This window comes from Crocuta crocuta, unplaced genomic scaffold (genome assembly GCF_008692635.1).
Source record: "Crocuta crocuta isolate KB4526 unplaced genomic scaffold, BGI_CrCroc_1.0 scaffold163, whole genome shotgun sequence".
NCBI classification, from domain to species: Eukaryota; Metazoa; Chordata; class Mammalia; order Carnivora; family Hyaenidae; genus Crocuta; species Crocuta crocuta.
The window spans coordinates 3,887,043-3,895,710 of NW_027529533.1; the positions used below are offsets into that span (position 1 = coordinate 3,887,043).

Here is an 8,668-nt window from a genome sequence, read left to right on the forward strand (position 1 = left end):
AGACAAGATCATCTTAATAAAGTATATAATTATCTTCCAGTACCACAGAGGAGAATCACTGGGAAATGAAACTAAAGTTCAATTAGCAGGCCAGTCAGTAAATATACTTGGAAAGATCAATAGCTTTCAAATATACCAGAACAAAACAGTTAAAAAATATATAATAAAACTCTTAGTTACTATAAATGATACATTCCATATATACAAAGTTAAGTAAAATCAAGGAGCTGAATGAACAAAGTAAAACTACAGAAATATAGATTTCAGTAAGTGCAAAGATGCTCTGGATGGTAAGATTAAAATTACACAGATATAAATTATATCGCCCATTAATTTGCACACAATGTGCTCAATATTTATTATTGTTTTCAACTTAATAATTTTAAAAGTTTACGTAAAATGCTTAATAAAAGCAACAACTGGAGTGCCTGGGCAGCTTAGTCAGTTGTACATCCAACTCTTGATTTCAGCCCAGGTCATGATCCAAGGGTAGTAGGATTGAACCCCATGTTGGGCTCCACACTGAGCATGGAATCTGCATAAGACTCTCTCTTTCTCTCTCTCCCTTTGCCTGCTCTTGCATGCTCTCTCTAAAAACAAATAAATAAATAAAAATTTAAAAAGATACTCCTTAAAATACTTGTACAACTATTGATGATAAAAATTGTCATTATAGCAGAAGGTTCACACCATATGAGCTCCAAATGTGTAAGCCATGCTTTAGTTGTTATGTTAAGTGATGGCTAGATTAGCTACTAATTACATTTTACATTAGGCCTATTAGTTATACTGTACTATACATTATTTTGCACTTATATATTTAAAGAGTTGAGCAAAATTATTATCTCAACACTGGACAAGTGACATGGTTAGATACAACCTAAGACTGACATCTGGTAAACATACGCACAGAGGATCAATTTTGAGAATAATTAAACTCATCCAGATGATCCATTATTTAGCTCGTGGAATCGTCAAAAAAATAATAATGAAATGTTGGAGGCTAGAATTTACTAATAGGTACATCTTTAGCATGATTAGTGAATTACAAATTGGTTCAGCTTTTCCTAAAAGCCACCTTCCAATTTATCCTGTGAATTTTAAAAATATTCCTTGTCGTCTAGAGTAGAGACACTTTTTCTGAGTCTATCCTCAAGGGGAGAAATAAAATAAATGCAACAACTCTAACAAGTTAGAGGGATAGTCAAATATTTATGGAGCAGAGTGTCAAAAGTGGATCCTTTCCATTCCACTTCCTGCTGAGGCATTAACATAATAGATGCCAGGTTACAGAGAGAGACATTAAATCCCCATATATATATATTTGAAAAAGAAGGTATAGGAAAAAAATTGTTAATCTTTGACTGACCCCCCACTGTTACCCAAACATTGGTTTAGATGGGATGAAAAGAGAGTGCTTGGCAATTGGAAGACAACAGGTAGCACCTACACTGTCATCTTTAAGCACCAGCTAAATGCAGAGGATACTAATGCCAGCTCACCTTGACATTCATAGGAAAGAACTATTCTGCTCCCATACCTCCTCCCCCACAGTGCTTCCCTCTACAAGCAGTTGTAAGTCTAAACGCTAAGCAAAATTCAGACATGTTCTGTTTTCAACTAGTCTTCTGACCTATAGCATTCCATACTGAGGGATGAGAGAGGCCTCCCTTTTAAATCAAGATGGAACTTTTAATTTTTTTTAATGCTTTATTTACTTTCGAGAGATAGAGCACAAGTCGGGGAGGCGCAGAGAGAGTGAGAGAATCTGAAGCAGGCTCCAGGCTCCAAGCTGTCAGCACAGACCCCCACACTGGACTCAAACTCATGAACTGTGAGATCATGACCTGAGCCAAAGTCGGACACTTAACCAACTAAGCCATCCAGGTGCCCCAAGAAGGAACTTTTGATTAATACATGTTGGTAGACATTTTAATTATTGTATAGAATATTTGTTTTCTGATTGGAAATGAAGTGCAACATTTTATTACTGAAAGTGATTATTAAATCATCATGGACTTTAGGCAGATAAAGAACTATTTAAAATAAAATAAAAAGGAAGTCAGAGAAAAAAAATAAAATGACTACATTATTTCATCTTGCAGGTTATTTATCTGGGAGAAAATTATTCAATATTGCATAGCAGAATAATTTTTTTAAATTTACACCTCATCATATGAACGTATCAGTTTGGTCATCTACAGAAGATGCGAAATTCTAAGTATTTCTTAAGTTTTAAAGATATCTTTTTTTAAAATACATAATATATTTGGTGAGTAATGGTGAGTACAGTTGAAACACTACAATAGTAAATCCTGATAAAGAATAAGAGGTTTCCTATTTTATCATTCTCAAAAGATACTCAAAATTAAAATAAAATAAGTGGTAAATGCATTAGTCAACCTACTTTAAACATTTTTTTAAATATCTGTGACTTCAAAAGGTTAGGAAGGAGCAGGAAAAGTAAACTGAAGCAAGATAATACAAAAAAGAAATTGAAGTGATTGAGACCAAATTTTGATCATATAAAATTATTCTCAATAAAAGTTAGAATTTGCAATTTACCAAAGCATATTTCATGGGGGAAAAAAAAAACCTATCTGCCCTTTATGGGACTCAATCATTAATCTGGCCATGAAGATAAGTCATTATTCAAATGCTGCCTCCCCTCCCCCCGATGAAAAAGCATTATGTATTGAAGGGGAAAAGAGAAGTATTGGTGGCTAGCAATAAAGAACTACTCTCTGGGATGCTTACCTCTAAAAATGTGAACAGGAGAATAAAATAAAATCATCATAATCATAGTAACTCAGAGTGAAACATGCTTAAATAATATTTGTATGTTTTAATTTACAATTTACTTGAAAGAAGTTATCAGAGCAGTAGGAATAAATAAAGAAACCATTAAGTAATTTATGTCAAAAGTGAATTTATTTGGAAACACCAAAATAAATGAAAAAAAAAATATATATATATATACGAACCCTTTCATTATCCCAACGCACAACTCTTCCATACAATGCCTATTTTTAAAAACAGCAAGGCTTTTATCTGATTACGTAAAATGCCGCTCGTTGAAATATCTGCAGCATTTATAGCCTGATGGAAAAGCAATGTTCTGAGCACACGAGCATTTCCCTGTGCTGCAGACATCACTTGGGCAGGCTGACATTAGGTCCACATGTCAGAAAGACATCAATTGCACAATTAAGGGAAGATCAGCATTTTCAGCTTTATACCAAAAAGTCAAATTCAGCTATATAACTAAGCTACATAAACTTTAATGAGGAGAATGTTTCAGTCTTATGCGATCTGTGGCACTTTACAGACTCAGTCATATATGTTAGTACACACCATAAAAAAACAAATGCCTCCAAAAGTGAGTAAAAGAGAGATAGGGATGTGGTTATTTTATATTAGAATGCTGCAGGGGAGAAAACTCAGGGACAGAATTTTTGGAGTTTCTTCATGCTCTTGGTTGGTATGTTTTCTTAGTTCTGAATTGACTGTTTCATTACTTCCTACGAATAAATGGAATAACATAATTATTTATATGTTTGTGAAAGAACTCTCTCTGTGTGCAAATTCGATTTGTTAAAGCAACAACCTTCAGAGTCATCTATTTTAAGGATGGCAAAGTAAGCAGAATCAAATTTCTGAACTTAATGACAATGTCAGTGTAGCTTCTGAAACCATAACAATGTAAGGAGAGACATCTGGTGTGCACCATGCATGTAATGTACGGTGAGCTTCACTGATTCCTCCGACTTCTTCTGGCGCTGTAATATATGTGTGGCAGAGTGCCACTCAAACTAAGTAGAATCATTCAACTGTCTTGAATATAAAGTAAAGAATACAATGCTTCACTAGGCAGACTAGTTGCACATGAATTTTGATGCAGATGCCCAATAAAAATGTTGCCGATAACTTGCAGTAGAAAACATCTGAAAGAATCAATAAAGGAAGCTTTCTTTCTAGAGAACATACAACTCTTTATGGTGCAATAATTTTCAGACACAAGTACAGGGTTTTTTGTTACATTCCATCAGGACACTGGGACTGATGGCTATAAGGGGCATGGTAATCATTGCAACCAAAATAAGATGTGCACTAGTGTGTATATTATATGTATACATAATTCTATATAGATTATTATCTATATCATTAATATTATAGAATTATGTTTGTGTGTACACATATACATATGTATACTTTGAAATGCAACCACCTTACTTACACAAGCCCCAAAAAGGCAAAAGTCACACATCCTGACTTTAAGTAAAATCCCATTATTTTTTAAATATTATTTGATTATAACTTAATTTTTTCTGTCTCATATTTTCTCTTCCTAATTAGTGCAATATGGGTGAGAATCCTTGAGACATTGGTAAACCTGAGTTTTTCTCACTCCTTTCCCTCCTTAAGCTGTATTCGTCTCTAGGGCACAGAAACTATTGGGCCTGACTGCTGACTATTGGTTGATAATAAGGACTCTACAGAAATCCCAGTAGGAAAAAATACTATAGCATTTTCTTCCCTCTGTGTTAGCAAATAATTAATTAGAAAACATTCCATGTTTCGTGAAACTTGAGGTGAAGTCAAAATGCTGGGGTTTTGGGAAAGATCTTGGTCTATAAAACTGTCACCCTTTGTGGGCAAAGTTGGTTCTGCTCAACATGAGTAAGTGTGGTCTCATGGGCCACCAAGAATTCAAGAAAGGCTGGGAATGTCCAAGAAGACTGGGGAGCAGTATGATTTCCTCCTGGTGCCTTCATGGAGGCATCGCAGCCTGTCGATGGAATCCCTTCATTTCCAGTCATCAGCCAGACCTGACTCGATAAGTAGTGGTGGTATAACTGACCACTCATCTGGGAGCGGGGGGTGGAGAGGGGTTGAGTCCATGTCTCACATGATGTACAACAGTAACAGCAATATTAGTGAAACAATCTTTGGAAGATAGTGAGAGACTACATGAAAAATAATTGAGTTTTACAAGGCCTGATATGTTTTGAGTGAGAGAAACAAAATGTAAAACAACTCATAGAGTTCATTCATTTTTGTCAAGTACCCCAAATCCACTTCATTTATAAAATGCTTAATAGGATTATATGAGCAAGTAGAAAAACACATTATGGTACATACTAGATTATTAACATGAATTACTTGATGCCAGTGAAGGGCAAATAGAGAGAAAGGAAAAAGAGAGAGAAAAGGAAAAAGAGAGAGAAAGGAAAAAGAGAGAGAAAGGAAAAAGAAAAAAGGCTGCTTCAACCTTCTTACCTGTTATGATCTCATATCAGTCATACTTTCATATATTTAAAATTTTAATTGTGTATATATTAATATTAAATAAATTATAAAATAGTAATCCTAAATGAAATATTACAGTACATCTGTGTTTTGTAATTACTAAAGAAAACATGTATAATTAGCATTTATTAAGAAAAATATTATTTAAATCTCATCATTGAAAAAACTAAAATCTTAGTAGTTATTTGCAATACTGATGATATATGAAATGGTATCTAAATTAATGAATACACAAGATAATATCTAATTTTTTTCACAGTGTATTATAGGTATTAATTTTAAAGCAGAAAATCTTTAAACAATAACTCCAATATAAGCATTAAGAAAAAAATATTGCAAGGGCAAAAGAGCTATAAAGATGAAAGCATGAAAGCAGTCAGATCTTGAAGATACATTTTATTGCCACATTTATACCTTTTAATGTGAGTACCATATCCCAGGGTTTTGAAAGTATACTACACCTTCTCCAACTGCTTTCAGCAGTGCCAACATTGGTAGATAGGCAAAGAAATTTGTCTTCCCTCCTTTTTTTCCACTTTCACAATTTAAAATAATTACTTTGAAAACATTTAGGCAAAAATAATCGGCTGATTCCTTCCTGGGCAATCACCTATATAGCTGATGATATTAGATGTAATTAAAATAAACTTTGAAGAATGTGTTTGTTTGTTTGTTTGTTTTTCCCTACAAAAACACTAGGGTCTTTGTTCCAGTTATCAGATCGATAGAATATTCCAGTACTATTTTTGAAAGAAAGCTTTGCTTCTTGTGTTTTTGCAGAAATTTGAAATGACATTGATAAAGGTAAGCATGATTCTAGTAGTCTCTTTTTTTAATGTGCATATTATTTATTTACACTGAATGATTCTGACTATTAATGAGTAGTCAGTGAGGAGACACTGTAAGATCATGGAAGTAACTTGCTCATCAACAAGTACTCTCTAGTTCTTAAAATTTATTGAGGATTCTTACACAAATCTCTCCATATCATGATGGTTACAAACTTTCCACCTCTACTACTGTTTCCAGTATATTTTGGAGGGGGAAAAATCTCATAGTTCAAAAATCCATAACAATAAAACAATGTTGGACACTGCCATAAAAACACAAGTGAAAAATACATCTTTTCTGTCACAGGCCTATAAATTCAGGAAGTACAAAAAATTTAAAATGAATCAAACTCATCAAATTATATAAATTAAACATAAAGCTTTTTTAATGTCAATCATACCTCATTCAAGTGGTTTTAAAAAAAGAATTGTGCCAAAGACAATCATGATTTTTCGTTTAATCCTGAATTAAGAATATTAACAATAATTTGCTCACAATGCACACGGTCTCCTATATACAACAGTTGATTTTATATACACATTTAAAACCCAAACATTATGGAGGCACTTGGGTAGCTCAGTTGGCTAAGCATCTAGCTCTTGACTTCAGCTCAGGTCATGATCTCACGGTTCAACCCCCACATTGGGCTCTGTACTGGCAGTGCGGAGCTTGCTTGAGATTCTCTGTCTCTTCCTCTCTCCCTCTCTCTCTCTCAAAATAAATAAACTCTGAAAACTAAATAAGTAAATATATAAATACATAAAATCCAATGCATCTTTAAGCAGTAGAAATATGCACCCTTCCTGCGACGTGCCTGTGGTTTTCCACCCCACACCTGTGTTTCAGGCACCCAGTCTTGTCCTGCGGTGAAACTGCAGGCAAATGCATCCCTCTGTGTCCGCAGGCAGACTTCCCCCATGGATCACAAACCACCTGACACCACAGGCATCCACCGTCTCCATCTTCCCAGCCCAGGCTGCCTTTCTGGACCAGGAGACAAACTGCTTCTGAGGCTGAAGTTTTCACAACAGCTGTACTGATTCCCTCCAGGAGAGCATCAGACCCAATGAAGCAAGCACCCCATCCTCAGGGGGAGCAGCTACTTCGGCAGAGTAGGTTCCATCAGAAAATGGCCTTTCTTAGACCTTTCCAGAAATGTTTCTCCCTTGTAAATCTTTGAGCTTCTTTGTGACTGTGTGAGAATCTTGGCCTCCTTTGTGGTGTCAGGAATGTTCTTTTGAGCAGGGTAAGCATAGTCACAGAGTCACTTATATGCATCTAATTTCTGGCCTTTGGTGCCTCAGCTTTAGCTGTTGGCACCAGGCCTGCAGGAAGTCTTGGGGAAGCAGGTTGGCTGGTGGCAGTCTCGAAGGTCAGAGAGGATTTGGGCTTTTCTTCCGAAGTCTTAAGCTCTTCCAGTGCCTTGTGTCTTCTTTTCTGAACAGGAAACTTTGTCTTCTTTCATAGATCTTTTTCTTTAGGTCCTGGTCACTGATGTTCATTGTAACTTTGGGTCACCAAAAGCTGCTCTTTCTCTCTGGATTCTCCTGATACAGGTTGTGATTTGCAAGCCAGATAATCTTCCCTGGCTTCTCTGTGGAATTCTGCTTTTTGCATTCTTTTTGCTTCAGATCCAAAGAAAAGTCAAGATTTCTAATCGTTTCTAAGTCCAAACAACAGGAGCATGTTGTTCATACTAAACTCTAGAGTGAATAAAATAGATATGCCTTTGGCTTCAGAGAGTTTAGTGACTTATTCACCTATTTTTGTTTCTTTGTTTATCTTTCTTAGAGATAAAAGTGCCTGGGTGGATCAGTCAGTTGAACATTTTTTTTGACTCTTGATTTCGGCTCAGGTCATGATCCCAGGGTCATAGGTTCATGCCCCATGTTGGGCATGAAGCCTGCTTAAGATTCTCCCTCTGTCCCTCTCCCCTGCTTGTGCCCTTTCATTCTCTCTCTAAAATTATATATATATACATATATAGAATATAGAATATATTATATATAGAATATATAGAATATAGAAAGCAGTGATTAATAGTGATAATTCCTATAAAAGATAAACAAAGAGGGGTGCCTGGATGGCTCAGTCTATTGAGTGTCTGACTTTGGCTCGGGTCATGATCTCATGGTTCATGAGTTCAAGCTCCAGGTAAGGCTCTGTGCTGACAACTTAGAGTCTGGAGCCTGCTTTGGATTTTGTCTTCCTCTCTCTCTGCCCCTCCCCCACTCATGTGCTTTCTGTCTCTCTGTCTCTCTCTCAAATAAACATTAAAAAAATTTTTTAAGGATAAACAAAGAAACAAACAAAAACAGGGGCTATGATGAAATATAACAGGAGGTATGTCAACTGATTTCCACCTGGGGTAATTCAGAAGTGATGATTGCCCCAAGGAATAGAGAATATCAAGACTAATGAAATTACTTAGTAATATCATGAAGATAAAACTGTTGTTCCAAGATTAAATAGAGCAAGCACCAAACTGTAGTTCAAACAAGTCTCTTAATCTCTATCCTCAGAAATT

At 35.5% G+C, this 8,668-nt stretch overlaps 1 pseudogene; it reads right to left on the minus strand.

Moving 5' to 3' along the window:
* Positions 1 to 4,631: 4,631 nt before the first annotated feature.
* On the minus strand, positions 4,632 to 7,758 carry LOC144229248 (developmental pluripotency-associated protein 4 pseudogene; annotated as a pseudogene).
* Between the last annotated feature and the right edge of the window lie 910 nt (positions 7,759 to 8,668).